This window comes from Mesoplodon bidens (genome assembly GCF_964165515.1).
Source record: "Mesoplodon bidens genome assembly, chromosome: X".
NCBI lineage: Eukaryota > Metazoa > Chordata > Mammalia > Artiodactyla > Ziphiidae > Mesoplodon > Mesoplodon bidens.
Window position 1 is genome coordinate 108,948,009 of NC_138163.1, and position 21,997 is coordinate 108,970,005.

General features: G+C 39.0%; 1 protein-coding gene across 1 annotated transcript in view; it reads right to left on the reverse strand.

The window, feature by feature from the left end:
• Window positions 1–21,997, reverse strand: part of LOC308609441 (melanoma-associated antigen B16-like) — a gene marked incomplete at its 3' end in the record, with an annotated part of 609,526 nt that overhangs the window by 185,405 nt on the left and 402,124 nt on the right. The window contains exon 9 of the mRNA XM_081223109.1: window positions 4,652–4,743. The remainder of the gene's footprint in view (window positions 1–4,651; window positions 4,744–21,997) is intronic.

The window sequence follows — 21,997 nt, forward strand, 5'->3', positions numbered from 1 at the left end:
CAAGTGGTGATGACTGCATTCACAACCAGCAGGTGCTATTGTGTGTCAAGGGCAGACAACCACATCTGGCCTGGGACTAAATCTCCCAATCCATCAGCCCATCTCACTCATTATCAAGAAAGTATACTTGTAGTTTCTTCTATTCCCCTAGGAAATACAGTTCTAGACCCCAGGCTTCTGTCTGCCCTTCTCCCTCCTGAAAGCCAGTCTAAATCATCCCCATTTCTGGTTAAAGCTTTCTTCCAAGTTCATTTAAGAGATATGATTGAAATCTGATGTGACAGAAGTTTAATAAATGATGGCTATTACTTTTATTATCCATGCATAGAGCCATTCATCAATGATGTTTTTTTCTCAGTTCCAGGCATAGCCTTAATGTTCTGCTTGGATTTTGTTTAAAAAACAAAATAGCAGAATGTATTAAAGAAGAACAAACTGCATAGCTCACTGATGTCCATTGTTTAAAAAAACAAACCACAGGGGCCAAATGGAGTCACTTGTGCTAAGCCCCATGTCAGCAAACCACAACTTAATACCTAACATAATTGCAGTTTTAGTCTTTACACAAGTGAAATTTTAAACCAATTAGTCTGGAATTTCCTAATCAACACTAGTGAGGTAATCTGCATGACAGACTCCCACCCTTCCCCCAAAGGAAGGCGACCTTGCCTGAAATAGTCCTTTCTTTTGTTTTTACTTTCTTGCCCCATTCCCTTTCTGCCTCTAAAACTCTTGATTTTGTACAGCTCCTTGGAGCACCTATCTACTTGCTAGATGTAATGCTTCCTGATTCACATATTGTTGAATAAAGCAAATTAGATCTTCAGATTTACTCAGTTGAATTTTGTTTTTTAACACCATAAATATTTTTTTCCTGAAGATCCCGGACTTGGTTTCTGTGCCTCAACTTTAAGAAATACAGAAGAATGGGTCATAGTTTTCTAAAAACAGTTGCTTTTTAGAATTATACCGAATTTTGTTTGTTTGTTTGTTTGTTTGTTTGTTTTTGCGGTACGTGGGCTTCTCACTGTTGTGGCCTCTCCCATTGCGGAGCACAGGCTCCAGACGCGCAGTCTCAGTGGCCATGGCTCACGGGCCTAGCCGCTCTGTGGCATGTGGGATCTTCCCGGACCGGGGCACGAACCCGTGTCCCCTGCATTGGCAGGCAGACTCTCAACCACTGCGCCACCAGGGAAGCCCTTAGAATTATACCGAATTTTAAGTTTCTGCTATAAATAACACAAAGCTTCCTTATTAATGAAGGGGAAGAAAATATATCACTCCAAAATATGCCTTTTTGGCATGAGGATTACTTTAGATAATTTGATTACTTTTAAAAAAAAATAGCAGATACAGGATAAGATCTGAAAACTGAGTACAAGTTCCTATTTTGTAAGAGACATTTACATTTATAAGGGAAATGTCCATTTGTAAGGGTGTCTCCCCCTCTGTACCAGGAAGAAAAGGGTGACTCTTACCCTTGTTTACTGTGCTTTTCCTGGTTACCTCCCCAAACTGGCTCCCCACCCCCCACTCCCCACCCCCTGCCACCATCTTCTTTGTCTTTAGCTAAAGATGGTATTTAAGGTGGTGGCCTGGGCCATTTCAGAGTTACCCAGTTTTCCTAGGGCTCTCCCATGTATACAGGAGGTATACATGTTATTAAACTTCTGTTTTTTCTCTTTTTAATCTTTTATTACAGGGTGTCTCAGCCAATAACCTAGAAGGGTAGAGGGAAAATTACTTTTCCTCCTGCACGTTAACATGTTAATTTTTAAAACTGTTAATAAAGAAGCCTTATTATTCATGAACCTATTATAGAGATGCACTATAGAGCCATGGGTATCTGAATATAGTTCTGATATCAGTAATTCTTATGTCACTAATACTTATGTACTAGATCTATGGGACTTTTCAGTTCCTAACTTTCTGTAGTTAAGATTTTATTTGTTTAAGTTTCTTGGATATTTTGCATATTTTTCTGTTGGACTGTAAAAGATTGGAAATCACACATAATGAAATTAGTTCAGAGACAGGAAACTTCTTACACCCTGATCATGAAAACATCTCAGCAAAATACTAGGAAGCACTGGGTTACCCCAAGCTACAAACTCTATTCTTAATGACTAGATAACTAGAAAACAAATAAACATTACAACAACATCTCCTGATTGGATCCCTATTACAACTTTAATGGCAACAATTCACTTATACTTTACATACCTTACATTTATCTTTTACATTTTAGAAATGTATGTAAGAAATTTTTTGGTCATTTGCTTTTAAATCAATGATTTAAAATACTGCACTAGATTGAGCTTCTTGAGAATGGACACTCTGTCTTATTCATCTCTCATTTATTAGATCATGCATCATTGCCTAGCACTGGTAATGAAATGTTAAAACAATAATAACAATAATGACCATAGTAATATTGGTTAACTCTCGATACTTTTCACGTCAAGCACTAATGTGATGGCTTTACATGGGCTGTTAAGTTCATTTAACAGATGAGAAAACTGAGGTACACATTAAGTAAATGACCTGAAGTCATGCCTCTGGATAGAACTAGGGTTCCAATCCAGGCCATCCATATCCACAGTCCACTATCAAAACCTCGGCCATAATACTCAACACACATTTGCTCAATGGATCAGAGAGTCCCAACATAAATGTCCCCTGTCTCTTTTTCTATGTTTCACTGTGGTACCCATTCTTAAAGGCTGCACTTTACCTTCTACCTACATCTCCCATTAGTTTGAATTTTAAGTTCCTTTGTGTACAACCTCCCACACAGTATGCTCCTCCCCTGCTTTATTTGACAAAGAAGTTCCTCAACTTCTTTCACAGTCTTCATCCCAAATGTAATTAACCTTGGCATGAAGATGGTCACTTGAGTCTTAAATGTCACTCACTTCACTTCAGATCATTTTAACCCATCTTCAGGCCCAAGAATTCTCAAGTAGCCTGTAAAGTGCTTCCATCTCAGTTAGCAAATGGAAAGCTAAAGGGAAGTGAGTAAATATCACAATGGAATAGTAGCAAAAACAAAACCCTTATTGAAACTGAGCAGGACCCTGCGGGGCCTTCCTGGGTACCAATCCTTTCCACGGTCCCATTTCTTATTTGTAGGAAACAGGCTTCATCCAGTCTCCTTGACCTTCCCTGAATTCCAAAGGGCAGATTCAAACAGTTGCTAATCAGGGAAGGGGGGAATGCAGAAACAAAGGAGGAGCAGTCAAGAAACAATAGTGCAGCCATTAAAGCAGGATCCTGGTTCCTCCTCAAGGAATATATATGACAGATATATCTTTGAGTTCTTCTACAGGAACTAAGGTCCCCACCCAGGTGGAAGATGGTAACTTCAGGCTGAGCACAAGAGTCCTAGAGCACCGCCCTGTTACCTCACCACCCACAAATCAGAAGAAAGTCACACACCCTGCAGTCCTCTCCCCAGATTGTGACTAAAAAAACTTCTCCCTCAAAACCATCCTGGAGATCAGGATTTTGGAGCACGAGCCACCTATTCTCCTTGTTCAGCCCTGCCATAAATCTTTCTCTGCTCCAAATTTGAATGCTTCCGTTTGTTTGGCCTCACCGTGCATCGGGCACAGGAACTTGTGTTTGGCAACACTACAATAGCTGTTGTGGTCAGTCATTTTATATATGAATTCACAAATGACTGAATTTTCATATAGGACATTGAGTTCTTCCCACTTTTACAGGGACATTTTTTCTCTGTACGCTATAAGTACGTGAAAAAATCTTTAGGATTCCATTTTGTTACTCTGGGAAGAATAACACCTTTCAGTAATTTAAAAAATGCCTCTTGACTGTTATTCTGTAAGTATCCCATAAAGTAATGAAACCAAGCAGGACCCTGTGGGGCTCCTGGGCATGGAAGCCTTTCTTTGTCCCCTATTTCTTGTGTGTAGGGAATAGACTCCAGCCTCCATGACCTTCCCTGAGTTCCAAAGGGCATGTTTGAACAGTTGCTAATCAGGGAAAGGAGGGGATGCAGAGACAAGGGAGGAACAGTCAAGAAACTATAGTGCAGCCTTGGGGCAGGATCCTGGTTCCACCTCAAGGGATACAATAACAGTAACTTTGAGCTCTTCTGCAGAACTATAACCCCCAACAAATGGAAGATGTTAACTCCTTGATGAAGCATTGTTCATTCTAGAGAGAAGGTCACAGTTGGATAACCTCGAGAACCACAGAAGCTCATCAGGAGACCACCTGAGGCCAGATTAAAGGAATGCAGGCCCTGCACACACCCTGATCTTTATCAGTAACCCCGCCCTTGAACCACTGCTATAAAACTCCTCACCAAATTCCCCTGGGTTGTGACACACAGTTTTGAGGGCACAAGCCTGCTGGGGTCCCCTTTGCCTGGCAAAGCAATACAGCTATTCTTTTCTACTTCACCCAAAACTCTGTATCGGATATTCAACTTGGCACTGATGCACAGAGGCTGAATTTTCGCGTCAGTAATAAGTATCAGGCTCACAGCTGCTAAGTGCTATTGCAGCAGGATACAGTCTCCAGTCATCAAGGTCTCACAAAGAGAATGGGGTAATGATCAAATCTAACAGGTCAATATTTACACTTTTTTCTAGATTTGCTGAGCAATTCACCACAAACTTCCTACCTGGTAGCGATCTGGAGTTTTGGTAAAGCCTCAGGTTGGAGAACTTCTTCCATTTGACACTGAAGGAACTCTCATCAATGTGGGTTTTAAACCTTGAATGTACAATAGAAAATACAAAGCAACATTAGTACATTAGTAATACAGGGGACTTCTATAAAGGCAATAGTCAAGGATGTTTGATGTCACTAAAAGCATTAAACAAAGTAGGGGGGAAAGGTTTAATATTAAAATATTATCTTTCTATAACATATGTTTTCAAGGACTTTATTAAGTATAGGTGATTTGAGATATAGATTTTGGAATCTTTTTTTAAGGCATAGGGTATCGTAAGCAAAAAATTGAGTCTGAAATGTTGAGGAAAATTAAATACAAGATTAAATTTTTTTGAATTGAAATAATAAGTATAAAATGAGCCATTAATATGAAAGTCTAAAAACTATCATTTCATTAATAGCAAAGGAAAATACATTTTTGCAGATTCCACAAGTGGGCAAAATTTCTGTATAAAATTTCCCACATATATTCTATTAAGAACTTTTAGGTTAAAGATAACTTTCAAATTAATTCTGAAAAGATGCCTATTGCCTGTGTCTACTTTCAGTAGCATAGGCACAAAAGACATGTTTCAAGATATAACTCTTGGTGCCAAAGTGATTAACAAATTGTTAGACACTAATTAGGCAGTGTCATGGGCAGAAAAATATGTTGTTCCTGTTTTCATGAACAGAGAAAAGAAAAATACTGAATATAGCTTGAGAAAACTATTGCTGTTTTTCATCTTTCTAAGAGTTCTTACAAATCAGGTAATAAAAATATAAAACTTCTGGAGCCTTGTTGCAAATAGCCCTTTGCCTGCACTGATACTTGATTTAAAGTGATCATGTTGTACTTGCTGGTTAAGAAAAGAGGATATACTTTCCTTCTAAGGAGCTTAAATAATCTCTTAAAGATAGATTTGCAAACTAAAATGATGTTTATTTTATCTAACACACAATGGACATTTCTAAAATTAACTACTTATGAGGATTTATTAATATGTTCCTGGCTTCCCTGTATTGATATGACAATTAAATCACCGGCAGCAGAACTGAAAGTTTCCTGGGAGACAATAAGTTGGTATATGGTATTGATTGAGAACATGATGTTTGCAGTTAGTCTGAAGTTGAACAATTTGAAAAAAGCTTATGTGGGGAAAATTGAGACTGAAACATGCTTAAGGAATTACTATTTTGTTGATTCTATTTTTTTATGGAAAACCAAATATGTGCAGAAATAATTAATCTCCAAACACTAATCATCCAGTATGAATACTTATGAACTCATGGCCAATCCTGCTTCAGATACCCACTCCCTTCCCTACCTTCCATATTATTTTGAAGAATATCCCAGACATCCTATCACCTGCAAATATTTCCTAATCTCTAAAAGTCAAATATCACAACCATAACCAATATCACATCTAAAAATTAACAATAATTACTTAATATTAACACATAAAATACACATTTAGTGTTCAAATTTTCAATTGTTTTATAATTCTCACATCTTTTAAGCTTCAGTTTAGAGTAAGTATAGACTCATAGGAAGTTGCAAAAATAGTAGAGTCCTGTGAACTCTTACCCTAATGTTGTCCCCAATGGTGACATGTTGTATAACTGTAGTACAAGACCAAAACAAGGAAATTTACATTGGTAAAATACCATTAACTGGACTACAGACTTCATCCCATTTTCATCATTTTTTACATGCATTTGTTTGTGAGTGTATACGTGTGTTTCTAGTCAATTTGAACTCACATATGGATCTGTTTAATGACAACCACAACAGAGATATAGAACTGTAACAGAGAAGGACCCTATGGGACCTTCCCGCCCCTCCATGTCCTCTGCTTTAGTTCCTCTCTGAAGTACCTAGATAATAGTATCTGATGCACATTTCCTGAGTTGTTTTACAGATGCTAAAACCCCCACAAAATGGAAGAAGTTAACTACTTGATGACCATGAGGACCTAGCCCCCAAACCCGTGACACCACCCTGTTACCTTACCATCAACCAATCAGAGAATTGTGTATGAGGTGATTGCGTACTAGTGACTTCCCTCCATCACCTCGCCTTTAAAAAGGCCTCCCTAAAACTCATTGGGGAGTTTGGGCTTTTTGAGCATTAGCTGTCCTGGACTCCTTGTATGATGCCTTACAATAAACACTGCACTTTCCTTCACCACAACCCGGTGTCAGCAGATTAGCTTTACTGCATGAGGGCAAGCAGACCCAAGTTTTTAGTTCAGTAACTTAACTAGTTTATTACCACAGAGGAATTCTCTCGTGCTAACTCTTTACAGTCCAATCCAAGCCAGTAACTGCCTACCTATCCCTAGAAACCATTAATCTATTCTCTATCTCTATACTCTTGTCTTTTTGAGAAGGTCATATAAATGGAATCATATACTACGTAACCTTTTAAGATTAGCTTTTTACAACTAAACATAACACCCTTGAGATTCATTCAAGTTATTATGTATATCAAAACCAAGAATCATAAAAATCAGGGTTCAAAGTTTGTCTATTTGACCCTAAAGCCTGCCCTTAACAATAATTCCATGCCATCTCGAAGACAAATAAGAACACACATTAAAAAACTAAATCACTGGGCTCCCCTGGTGGCACAGTGGTTGAGAGTCCGCCTGCCGATGCAGGGGAGACTGGTTCGTGCCCAGTCCGGGAAGCTCCCGCATGCCGCGGAGCGGCTGGGCCCGTGAGCCATGGCCACTTAGCCTGCGCTTCCGGAGCCTGTGCTCTACAACGGGAGAGGCCACAGCAGTGAGAGGCCCGCATACCGCAAAAAAAAAAACCAAAACAAAAAACAACGAAATCACTATCTAATGAATATTACTGTATATATTATAATCCTTATTTTTCTTCTAATTTTATTGAGTTATAATTGACATACAGCACTGTATAATTTTAGGGTGTACAGCATAATGATTTGTTGTAGATACATCATGAAATGATTATCACAGTAAGTTTATTGAGGAGAGATTTGAGAAGATGGCGGAAGAGTAAGACATGGAGATCACCTTCCTCCCCACAATAAGTTTAGTGAACATCCATGATCTCATATAGATACATAATAAAGGAAAAAAAATTTCATTGTGATAAGAACTTTTAGTATTTATCCTTAACTATTTCCATACGTAACATACAGCGGTGTTAATTATATGTATCATGTTGTACATGACATCCCTGGCATTATTTATCTTATAACTGGAAGTTTATACCTTTTGATCACCTTCTTCCAATTCCCCCTCCTCCACCCTGCCTCTGGTAACCACAAACCTTATCTCTTTTTCTATGAGTCTATTTGTTTTTGAAGTATAATTGACCTATAACACTATGTTAGTTCCTGGTGCACAACATAGTGATTCAATATTTCAATACATTACAAAATGATCACCACAATCTTTCATTTTAATCTTGCTGTCTTGTGCAGTTTTGAAACTAAGCAAGACCCTGTGGGGCCCTCCTAGGTACAAAAGCCTTTCTGTGTCCCCATTTTTTTGGTTTGCAGGAAAAAGGCTTCAGCCTCCTAGACCTTCCCTATGCAGATTCAAACAGTTGCTAATTAGGGAAGGGAGGGGACACAGAAACAAAGGAGGAGCAGAGAAGAAACAATAGTGCAGAGATGGGGCAGGGTCCTGGTTCCTCCTCAAGGGATACACATAATATCTTTGAGTTCTTCTGCAGGAACTAAGGACCCCACCCAGGTGGAGGATGGTAACTTCAGGCTGAGCATGAGATTCCTGGAGCACCACCCTGTTACCTTACCACCAACCAATCGGAAGAAAGTCACACACCCTGCAGCCCTCACCCCAAATTTTGCCTATAAAAACTTCTCCCTGAAAACCATCTGGTAGCTCAGGTCTTTTGAGCACGAACCATCCGTTCTCCTTGCTTGGCCTGCAATAAACCTTTCTCTGCTCCAAACTCCGACATTTCTGTTTGTTTGGCCTCACTGTGCATAGAGCCCATGAACTTGTGTTCAGCAACATTTTGTCAGTAATTAATTGATTCTAATTTTCCCTCCCACTCTCCGGACTTGGTGTCACTAAGAACTGAAATCTAACTTCCCAGATCCTTACTGAGTCATTTGAAGTTTATATCAAGTCATGTAGCTTCAGTTTGTAGGCCTTCAGGCAAAGGGCAGCTACAAGACAATCTAGACTTCAAATGACTTACCAGCACAACAGTTCGGGCCACTTAAGAAGTTCACCAGATCATCCACCCCTTTGGATATTTGCGGTCTTTTGTGTCTCCATACAAATTTTAAGATCTTCTGTTCCAGTTCTGTGAAAAATGCCACCATTAATTTGATAGGGATTGCATTGAATCTGTAGATTGCTTTGGGTAGGATAGTCATTTTCACAGTAGTGATTCTTCCAATCCAAGAACATGGTGTATCTCTCCATCTGTTTGTGTCACCTTTGATTTCTTTCATCAGTGTCTTATACTTTTCTGCATTCGGGTCTTTTGTCTTTCTAGGTAGGTTTATTCCTAGGTATTTTATTCTTTTTGTTGCAATGGTAAATGGGGAGTGCTTCCTTAATTTCTCTTTCATATTTTTCATCATTAGTGTATAGGAATGCAAGAGATTTCTGTGCATTAATTTTGTACCCTGCAACTTTACCAAATTCATTGATTACCTCTAGTAGTTTTCTGGTGGCATCGTTAGGATTCTCTATGTATAGTATCATGTCATCTACAAACAGTGACAGTTTTACTTCTTCTTTTCCAATTTCTATTCCTTTTAGTTCTTTTTCATCTCTGATTGCCATGGCTAGGACTTCCAAAACTATGTTGTATAATAGTGGCAAAGGTGTACGTCCTTGTCTTTTTCCTGATCTTAGAGGAAATTATTTCAGTTTTTCACCATTGAGAATGATGTTTGCTGTGAGATTGTCATATATGGCCTTTATTATGTTGAGGTAGGTTACCTCTATACCCCCTTTCTGGAGAGTTTTTATCATAAATGGGTGCTGAGTTTTGTTAAAAGCTTTTTCTGCATCTATTGAGATGATCATATGGTTTTTATTCTTCAATGCGTTAATATGGTGTATCGCATATATTGAAAACTCGTCACATCCCTGGGATAAATCCCACTTGGTCATGGTGTATGATTCTTTTAATGTGTTGTTGGATTATGTTTGCTAGTATTTTGTTGAGAATTTTTGCATCTATATTCATCAATGATATTGGTCTGTAATTTTCTTTTTTTGTAGTATCTTTGTCTAGTTTTGGTATCAGGGTGATGGTGGTCTCATAGAATGAGTTCGGGAGAGTTCCTTCCTCTGTAATTATTTGGATGACTTTGAGAAGGATAGGTGTTAGCTCTTCTCTAAATGTTTGATGGAATTCACCTGTGAAGCCATCTGGCCCTAGACTTTTGTTTCTTGGAAGATTTTCAATCACAGTTTTAATTTCATTCCTTGTGACTGATCTCTTCATATTTTCTATTTCTTCCTGGTTCAGTCTTGGAAGATTATACCTTCCTAAGACTTTTCCCATTTCTTCCAGGCTGTCCATTTTATTGGCAAAGAGTTGCTTGTAGTAGTCTCTTAGGATGCTTTGTATTTCTGTGGTGTCCTTTGTAACTTTTCATTTTTCATTTCTAATTTTATTGATTTGAGTCCTCTCCCTCTTTTTCTTGATGAGTCTGGCTAATGATTTATCAATTTTGTTTATCTTCTCAAAGAACCAGCTTTTAGTTTTATTGATCTTTGCTATTGTTCTCTATTTCATTTATTTCTGCTCTGATCTTTATGATTTCTTTCTTTCTATTAACATTGGGTTTTATTTGTTCTTCTTTCTCTAGTTCCTTTAGGTGTAAAGTTATTGTTTATTTGAGATTTTTCTTGTTTCTTGAGGTAGGCTTGTATTGCTATAAACTTCCCTCGTAGAACTGCTTTTGCTGCATGCCACAGGTTTTGGATCATTGTGTTTTTGTTGTAATTTGTCTCTAGGTATTTTTTGATCTCCTCTTTTATTTCTTCAGTGATCTCTTGGTTAGTTAGTAACGTATTGTTTAGCCTCCATGTGTTTGTGTTTTTTACGGATTTTTCCCTGTAATTCATTTCTAATCTCATAGCATTGTGGCCAGAAAAGATGCTGGATATGATACCAATTTTCTTAACTTTACCGAGGCTTGGTTTGTGACCCAAGATGAGATCTATCCTGGAGAATGTTCCACGCTTTTTTGAGAAAAAAGCGTAATCTGCTGTTTTTGGATGGAGTGTCCTATAAATATCAATTAAATTTATCTGGTCTATTGTGTCATTTAAGGCTTGTGTTTCCTTATTAATTTTCTGTTTGGATGACCTGTCCATTGCTGTGAGGTGTTACCGTTCCCCATTATTATTGTGTTAAGGTCAATTTCCTCTTTTTTAGCTGTTAGCCGATGCCTTATGTATTGAGGTGCTCCTATGTTGGGTACATATATATTTATAATACTTATATCTTCTTCTTGGACTGATCCCTTGATCATTTTGTCCTTCCTTGTCTCTTGTACCATTCTTTATTTTAAAGTCTATTTAATCTGGTATGAGTATTGGTACTCCAGCTTTCTTCTGATTTCCGTTTGCATGGAATATCTTTTTCCATCCTCTCACTTCCAGTCTGTATGTGTCCCTAGGTCCTAAGTGGGTCTCTTGTAGACAGCATATATATGGGTCTTGGTTTTGTATCCATTCAGCAAGCCTGTGTCTTTTGGTTGGAGCATTTAATCCATTCACATTTAAAGTAATTATCGATATGTATGTTCCTATTACCATTGTCTTAACTGTTATGGGTTTGTTTTTGTATGTCCTTTTCTCCTCTTGTGTTTCCCACTTAGAGAAGTTCCTTTAGCATTTATTGTAGAGCTGGTTTGGTGGTGCTGAATTCTCTTAGCTTTTGCTTGTCTGTAAAGCTTTTGATTTATTCACTGAATCTGAATGAGATCCTTGCCAGGTAGAGTAATCTTGGTTGTAGGATCTTCCCTTTCATCACTTTCAATATGTCCTGCCACTCCCATCTGGCTTGTAGAGTTTCTGCGGAGAAATCAGCTGTTAACCTTATGGGAGTTCCCTTGTATGTTATCTGTCGTTTTTCCCATGTTGCTTTCAATAATTTTTCTTTGTCTTCAATTTTTGTCAATTTGATTACTATGTGTCTCAGCGTGTTTCTACTTGGGTTTAGCCTGCCTGAGACTCTCTGCACTTCCTGGACTTGAGTGGCTATTTCCTTTCCCATGTTAGGGAAGTTTCTGACTATAATCTCTTCAAATATTTTCTCGTGCTTTTTCTCTCTCTTCTCCTCTGGGACCCCTATAATGCGAATGTTGTTGCGTTTAATTTGTCCCATAGGTCTCTTAGGCTGTCTTCATTTCTTTTCATTCTTTTTTCTTTATTCTGTTATACAGCAGTGAATTCCACCATTCTGTCTTCCTAGGTCACTTATCCATTCTTCTGCCTCAGTTATCCTGCTACTGATTCCTTCTAGTGTATTTTTCATTTCAGTTACTGTATTGTTTGTCTCTGTTTGCTCGTTCTTTAATTCTTCTAGGTCTTTGTTAAACATTTCTTGCATCTTCTCGATCTTTGCCTCCATTCTTTTTCCGAGGTCTTGGATCATCTTCATCTTCACTATCATTTTTCTGAATTCTTTTTCTGGAACATTGCCTATCTCCACTTCATTTAGTTGTTTTTTATGGGGGTTTTATCTTGTTCCTTCATCTGGTACAAAGTCCTCTGCCTTCTCATTTTGTCTATCTTTCTGTGAATGTGGTTTTCCTTCCACAGGCTGCAGAATTAAAAAGCAAGTTCTTCTTGCTTTTGCTCTCACTTTTAACTTACACACAATTAATTTAATAGAAATTTGCATTTGAGAATTCGTTCTGTACATATTAGTACCACCACATGTAATCATTTAACAAAAATTGACCCTTTTTAGTAACTGCTAATTATGAAGCAGTTCCTAAGGATATGACCTATTTGGAATGCTTAGAATTACTGAAAATATAGGAATGTATAAACCACTTTAATGGTTAAACATTCAACTGGGAAGTAGTTTCTAATGTAGTTATCTTCATCCTCAAATTTTGTGCATTATAGCCATTACTGTTAACTAAAAATGACATGACTTGAGCAATATTATTATTCACATCAAAGACATTAGTCACTTGGCACCATGATAACATAGCTATTAAACTGGAGGAATACTGCTTGTCTTGCATTGCTTCCAGAAGTCCTGTGTGTGGTCAGATGCAGCAGGTCACTCACTTGTACTAACTTTGTGGTGTGGGCGCAGGTCTTTCTCTGTATCTCATTCATTTGTACCCATTAATGCCAGGTGTGGGTGCTGATCCCTTTACTTAGCTCCTGCATTAAAGCCTCACAACAACTCTAGGAGGGAGCTAGTATTACTGTTCTCTTTTAGATGAAGAAACAAAGTTTAAAGAAAAAATTACTTTTCATTTTCATGTAGTAAGTGACTGTGTGGGAATCTGAAACTGGTTCTTAACTATGTGATCATGAGCAGATGTTAAAAAAACAAACAACCCAATCCAAAAATGGGCAGAAGACCTAAATAGACATTTCTCCAAAGAAGATATACAGATTGCCAACAAACACATGAAAGAATGCTCAAAATCATTAATCATTAGAGAAATGCAAATCAAAACTACAATGTGATATCATCTCACACTGGTCAGAATGGCCATCATCAAAAAATCTACAAACAATAATTGCTGGAGAGGGTGTGGAGAAAAGGGAACCCTCATATACTGTTGGTGGGAATGTAAATTGATACAGCCACTATGGAGAACAGTATGGAGGTTCCTTAAAAAACTAAAAATAGAACTACCATACGACCCAGCAGTCCCACTACTGGGCATATACCCTAAGAAAACCATAATTCAAAAAGAGTCATGGACCACAATGTTCATTGCAGCTCTATTTACAATAGCCAGAACATGGAAGCAACCTAAGTGTCCATCAACAGATGAATGGATAAAGAAGATGTGGCACATATATACAATGGAATATTACTCAGTCATAAAAAGAAACGAAATTGACTTTTTTGTAGTGAGTTGGATGGACCTAGAGTCTGTCATACAGAGTGAAGTAATTCAGAAAGAGAAAAAGAAATACCATATGCTAACACATACATATGGAATCTAAAAAAAAGAAAAAATGGTTCTGAAGAACCTAGGGGCAGGACAGGAATAAAGGTGCAGGCATAGAGAATGCACTTGAGGACATGGGGAGGGGGAAGGGTAAGCTGGGACAAAGTGAGAGAGTGGTAGTGTATATATGGACATATATACAATACCAAATGTAAAATAGCTAGTGGGAAGCAGTCACATAGCACAGGGAGATCAGCTCGGTGCTTTGTGACCAGCTAGAAGGGTGGGAGGGAGGGAGACGCAAGAGGGAAGAGATATGGGGATATATGTATATGTATAACTGATTCACTTTGTTATAAAGCAGAAACTAACACACCATTGTAAAGCAATTATACTTCAATAAAAATGTTAAAAAAAAGCAGATGTTATTTTAGTTACAGTAAACAAGTACAAATGAGTATTATTTTTTGCTGCTTTTAATGGACCCAGAATCATCAAGAGCACTGTAGTAAATGTCTAAACTTAGTCACTTACTTTATTTTAAAATAGTTCACTATTATTATTCTAAAGTCATAATGCATTGATATCATGGTCTTTTCTTGCAAATTATTTTTTTAGTTCATAAATGATTTCAAATGTAATCATTGTACTTTAGATAATTTACCTTAACTCTTTAAATTAATGCTTCCTTTTTAAATAAATTACTATTCTTCACTAAAATGAAAGTTACAATATGCATTATACTAAAAGACACGAAAATAATAATACCAAACATTTACATAATACATATTAAGTTAAAATTCTTTAATTTCATAAATATCAGGGTTACTGAATAATTTTTATTTTCACTCAGTGGTGGATCACTTTCTGTTAAGTTCCTACAATTTCTACTGGACTTTTTTTTTTTTTTTTTTTTTGCGGTAGGCGGGCCTCTCACTGTTGTGGCCTCTCCCCTTGCAGAGCACAGGCTCCGGACGCGCAGGCTCAGCAGCCATGGCTCACGGGCCTAGCCGCTCTGCGGCATGTGGGATCTTCCCAGACCGGGGCACGAACCCGTGTCCCCTGCATCGGCAGGCGGACTCTCAACCACTGCGCCACCAGGGAAGCCCTCTACTGGACTTTTTAGTTAATGTTTTCCTCACAGTGTAATAGGCGAGAGCTAAATCAGACTCCACACTGGATCTGTTTCTTTGACTTTAACCTTTGATTTTCGCTGCTTTTGTTATTCTAATCATACATTATGTCCTGCCTCAGGGAACCCTGGCCCTCTACTGCTCAGCTCATAGGGAGATAATCTGATCCTCTCCACCTGTGGATGGCTGCAAGAAAGAAGAAACTAACACATCCCCTCACCGAGGCTGGCCATTCCAGGGGATATTTGCAAAACTTATGGCCTTTTTACTTTACTTTCTCATCTCCTCTCCCTGTCTGTACTATAAAAGAAACTGGCATCCAAACCCCGATAGTATGGTTTTTCAGAGACACTAATCTGCCATCTTCTCGGTCTGCAGGCTTTCCGAATAAAGTCACGTTCCTTGCCTCAACACCTCATCTCCGATTCATTGGCCTGTTGTGCTGCAAGCAGAGTGAGCTTGGACTTGGTAACAACAGTTCATATTTTCTCAATTATGAAGAAATTATCAGCAGAAAAGGAAACTTTCTTCTCCACTTCCTCAAAACATATTCCTCCTTCCTCCTATTCCCACCTCAAGTTAATAATGGCACATGCACCCTCCACTGTACAAGAAACTTCTTTATTCTAAAGTCCACCTATGACTGCATTTAATTGGCTCTATCTGCTACATATCTCTTATATTCCCATCCCTCAACTTTCTCTTATCTGATTCTACCATAATATTTAAATTTGGGTGCACACAATGTTTACCTTTTTTTTTTTCTTTTTTGGCCACACCACAGGGCATGCAGGATCCTAGCTCCCCATCCAGGGATCGAACCCATGCCTCCTGCAGTGGAAGTATGGCATCTTAACCACTGGACCGTCAAGGAAGTCCTCACACCATGTTTACCGACTTAATGCAAAAGCCTCCAAACCAATATACCAGATTGTGGTTTCTCCCCATCACCCGTCCCCATCCAACCTCTACACCACCACCAGATTTAACTTACTGAAACGTAGCCATGATTACGTTACTCCTCTGGTTAAAAATGTTACAGAATCCAAGCTCGCTCTGCTTGCTGCATGACAGGCCAATAAACTGGAGATGAGGTGTTGAGGCAAGGAACACGACTTTATTCGGAAAGCTGGCAGACTAAGAAGATGGCAGACTAGTGTCTCTGAAAAACCATCTTATTGGGGTTTGGATGCCAGTTTATTTTACAGACTCAGAGAGGGAGAGGCGGTGAGGAAGTAAAATAAAAAGGGCCACCATTCTTGCAAATATCCTATCCCCTGGAATGGCCAGCCTCGGTGAGGGGATGTGTTAGTTTCTTCTTTCTTGCAGCCATCCACAGATGGGCAGGGTCAGATTATCTTCCTGTGAGCTGAATAGCAGAGGGCCAGGGTTCCCTGAGGCAGGCCATTATGTATGATTAGAATAACAAAAGCAATGTAAAGCAAAGGTTAAAGTCAAAGAAACACATCCAACGTGGAGTCTGATTTAGCTCTTTCCTGTTACAAAAACTTCCAACAGTACGTCTCTTGTCAATAGCATTTTCACACTTAACATGCTCCCCAAGTAGATTTTAAGCTCCTCTGAATAAATAATTGTATTTCATTCATAGTGGTACTTCCAAAAATAAAAATTGAACTATTGTTCTAAATTATTATAGATTGAATTAAAAGAATAAATGAGTGGACAAATAAACAAAGACTGCAAATCAACTTGAACAGTGTTTTTCAATCTGTTAGTGGGTGGAAAATCAATCTAGATATTGCCAACTAGTACAGTTTTTAATTAAGCAAAATAGAATAGAAAAATATTGACAAGAATCACACTTGGTAAGGAAAAGTATTGTTCTGTAAAATCCAACTTTGTGTGTGTATGTGTATGTGTGTGTGTGTGTGTGTGTGTTTACTGGAGTATGACATAAAATACATTATTAAATTAGGTCATGATAAAAAAAGAACTGAGGTTCCACATCTGGCATGGCAGTGTGAGGAGCTCCACAGACCCACCTGCCATTGAAACTGGAAAAAATTACTTAAAAAGACAACCATTTAGGGCTTCCCTGGTGGCGCAGTGGTTGAGAGTCCGCCTGCCGATGCAGGGGACGCGGGTTCGTGCCCCGGTCCAGGAAGATCCCACATGCCGCGGAGCGGCTGGGCCCGTGAGCCATGGCCGCTGAGCCTGCGCGTCCGGAGCCTGTGCCCCGCAACGGGAGAGGCCACAACAGTGAGAGGCCCGCGTACCGCCAAAAAAAAAAAAAAAAAAGACAACCATTTAATATCTCAGAAAATGGCCCTAAGGGCGAACTACAAATAAAGAACACTTATTTAAGAAAATCTACTACAGCATGGTAAAAATTATGAGAGTCTTTGGTATCTGAACCAACATCCATGTCTTCCCTCCCCTCATCAAGGTCAATGAGATGGACACTCCACTTTAGACTGGAATAAGGAAGAAAACAAAGCTTCCTCACGCCCCAGTACTTCCTAGTCCTAGGAGAGGCAGCTTTTATACATTTTTGGCAAAGAAACAATAAATTTGAGAAGAACTAACAGGAGAAAGAAATTTAGGTTTGGGTACTTAATTAGTAAAAAATTTAAGCAAAGTTTGGGCTTGGGCAGTCACCAGTAAAGAAGTAACAAAGTTTGTTTATAGAGGCTTCTTGGCCCTGAATTCCCTGTCTTTGGCGATACGGGTATCCTTCTACCTCCCGATACAGGGAGAGCACCTTTTACATAAGAGATTTAGCTCCTGCTTTCAGGGAGACAGAGAAGAGGGTCAGAGTATTCCTCTTGTACTGGTTGTTTCTTAAGCAAATTTAATTCAAAATAATCAACATGCTTCTTTGGCATATTTTGGGGTGGCCCTGCCTTGACCCCCCAAAACAAAGAAACTGGAAAGTATAACTCATCTACTGGGGAAAGATGAAGCATGCAACAGAAACTACCGGTGAGAGCAACCAGATGTTAGATTTAACAAAGACTTTAAAGTAGCCATTATACATTCAAAGAACTAAGGAAAACCATCATTAAAGAAGTAAAGAATGGTATGATAACCATGTTTTATCAAATGGAGAAAATTAATAAAGGGGTGAACATTATAAGAAGCAAACAGAAATTCTGGAGTTGAAAATACAGTAACTAAAATGAAAATTTCACCACAGGCATTCAACAGCAAATATGAAACTTCAGACAAAAGAATTAGCAGACACATAGACCAATGGGACAGAATTGAGAACCACAAAATAACCCAAGCATATTCAGTCACCTAACATATGACAAAGGAGCAAAGAATACTCAATGGGGAAAGGATAATCTCTTCAATAAATGGTGCTGGGAAAACTGGATAATCACATGCAAAAGAATGATGTTGGACCCCTATCTTACACAACTCACAAAAATTAACTCTGAATAGATCAAAGACTTAAACTTAAGACCTGAAACCACAAAACCCCTAAAAGAAATTACAGGGAAAAACACCTTGACACTGATCTTGGTAATGATTTTTTTTGGATATGACACCCAAAGCACAAGTAACAAAAACAAAAATCCACAAGTGGGACTACATGAAACTAAAATGCTTCTGCATGGCAAAAGAAACAATCAACAAAATGAAAAGGCAACCTACAGAATTGGAGAAATTGTTTGCAAACCATATGTCTGATAAGAAGTTAATATCCAAAATACATAAGGTGCATTCACACACAACGCAGCAGCAGCAACAACAACAAAGAATAATAAGCCAATTTAGAAAGTGGGCCAAGGACTTAAATGGGGATTTTTCCAAGGAAGATATTCAAATGACCAACAGGTACATGAGAAGATGCTCAACATCACTAATAACGAGGGAATTTCAAGTCAAAATCACAGTAAGATATCACCTTAGGATATCTTAGGATAGCTATTATCAAAAAGAGAAGAGATAACAAGTGCTGGTGAAGGTTGAGAAAAGAGAACCTTTGTATACTGTTGGTGATAATACAAATTGGTACAGCTATTATGGAAAACTGTATGGAGGTTCCTCAAAAAATTAAAAATAGAACTAATATATGATCCAGCAATCCCACTTTTGCATATATATCTAAAGGAATTGAAATCACTATCTTGGACAGATACCTGCACTCCCATTTTATTCAGCCATAAAAAAGATTTTGCCATTTGTGACAACATGAATGGACCTTGAGTATATTAATGCTAAGTAAAATACATTAGACAAAGAAAGACAAATAGGGTATGATCTCACCTATAATGAGGAATCTATAAAAGCCAACTCATTGAAATAGAGAGCAGTATGGTGGTTGTCAGAGGCTAAGGGGTATGGTTAATGGGGACATGCTGATCAAAGGGTACAAACTTCCACTTATAAGATGAATACATTCTAGGGATCTAATGTACAGCATGGATGACTATAGTTAATAATACTGTATTATATACTTGAAATTTGCTAAGGGAATAGATCTTAAATGTTCTCACTCCCTCAAATAACAAAAAAGATAATTATTTGAGTTTATAGAGGTGTTTACTAATCTTACTGTGGTAATTGTTTCACTAAGTGTATATATATATATATATATATATATATATATATATATGTATACATATATAGGTATCAAATCATCATGTTGCACATTTTAAACTTATACATGTTATAGTTCTATTATATCTCAATAAAGCTGGGGAAAAATAAAGCAACAATGAGATATTAGTATACACCAATTAGAATGGCCAAAATTCAGAACACTGACAACACCAAATGCTGGCCAGGAATGTGGGGCAAAGAGAACTCTCATTCATTGCTGGTGGGAATGCAAAATGGTACGGCCACTTTGGAATACAGTTGGCAGTTTCTCACAAAACTAAACATACTCTTACCATATGATCCACCAATTGTGCTCCTTGGTATTTACCCAAAGGAGGTGAAAACTTACATCCACATACAAAACCTGCACATGGATGTTTAAAGTAGCTTTATTCATAATTACCAAAGCTTAGAAGCAACGAAGCTGTCTTTCAGTAGGTGAACGGATAAATAAACCATGGTACATCAAGAGAAAGGATAATTTTTAAAAAATAATTGTGTATACTCTTTTTAAAAAAATTAATTTATTTTTGGCTGCTTTGGGTCTTTGTTGCGGCACAGGGCTTTCTCTAGTTGCAGTGAGTGGGGGCTATTCTTCGTTGTGGTACGCGGGCTTCTCATTGTAGTGGCTTTTCTTGTTGCAGAGCACAGGCTCTAGGTACACGGGATTCAGTAGTCATGGCACATGGGCTCAGTAGTTGTGGCTTGCAGGCTCTAGAGCACTGGTCCAGTAGTTGTGGCGCATGGGTTTAGCTGCTCCACGGCATGTGGGATCTTCTCAGACCAGGGATTGAACCCGTGTCCCCCTGCACTGGCAGGCGGATTCTTAACAACTGCGCCACCAGGGAAGTCCAAGAATGGATTATTAAGCACTAAAAAGAAATGAGCTATCAAGCCAAGAAAAAACATGCAGGGAACTTTAATGCCTAATACTAAGTAAAAGAAGCCAATCTGAAATAATTGGTTCCATCTGTATGGCATTCGGAAAACAAGCAAAAATAAAGAGATAGTAAAAAGGTCAGCATTTTCCAGGGGTTAGGAAAGGAGGGAGGAATGACTAGGTAAAGCACAGAGATTTTTAGGGCAGTGAAACTATCCTGTTTGATACTATAACGGTGGATACATGTCATTATATTTTTTCCCACGCCCACAGGATGTATAACACTAAGAGTGAATGCTAATGTATAAACTATGGACTTTGGGTGACAATGATGTGTCAATGTTGATTCACTGATTGTAACAAAGGTACCACCTCGATACAGAATGTTGATGGTGGGGAGGCCATGCATGTGTAGTGGGCAGGGGATATATGGGAAGTTTCTATATCTTCCATTCAACTTTGCTCTGAATTCTAAAAACTAAAGTCTATATGAAAAGTAAGAGAGATTTTAGTTCAATATGGCAGAGTAGAAGGACATGCTCTCATTCCCTCTTGCGAGAGCACTGGAATCACAACTAACTGCTGAACAATCATCAACAGGAAGACACTGGAACTCACCAAAAAAAGATACCCCACATGGGGCTTCCCTGGTGGTGCAGTGGTTGAGAGTCCGCCTGCTGATGTAGGGGACACGGGTTCGTGCCCCGGTCCCAGATGATCCCACATGCCGTGGAGCAGCCGGGCCCGTGAGCCGTGACCGCTGAGCCTGCGCGTCTGGAGCCTGTGCTCCACAACAGTGAGAGGCCCACATACCGCAAAAAAAAAAAAAAAAGATACCCCACATGGAAAGACAAAGGAGAAGCCACAATGAGATGGTAGGAGAAGCCACAATGAGATGGTAGGAGGGCCATAATCAAATCCCATAACTGGTGGGTGGGCGACTCACAAACTGGAGAACAATTATACCACAGAAGTCCACCCACTGGAGTGAAGGTTCTGAGCCCCACGTCAGGCTTCCCAACCTGGGGATCCAGCAACGGGAGGAGGAATACCTAGAGAATCAGAATTTGAAGGCTAGCAGGATTTGATTGCAAGACTTCAACAGGACTGGGGGAAACAGAGACTCCACTCTTGGAGGACACACACAAAGTAGTGCGTGCATCATGACCCAAAGGAAGGAGCAGTGACCCCACAGGAGACTGAACAACACCTACCTGTTAAGTGTTGGAGAGTCTCCTGCAGAGGTGTGGGGTGGCTGTGTCTCACCGAGAGGACACGGACACTGGCAGCAGAAGTTCTGGGAAGTATTCGTTGGCATGAGTGCTCCCAGAGTATGCCATTAGCCCCACCAAAGAGGCCAGTAGGCTTCAGAGTTGGGTCGGCTCAGGCCAAACAACCAACTGGGAGGGAACCCAGCCCCACCCATCAGCAGACAAGTGAATTAAAGTTTTACTGAGCTCCGCCCACCAGAGCAACAACAAGCTCTACCCACCACCAGGCCATCCCACCAGGAAACTTATACAAGCCTCAAAGATAGCTTCATCCACCAGAGGGCAGACAGCAGAAGCAAGAAGAACTACAATCCTGCAGCCTGTGGAACAAAAA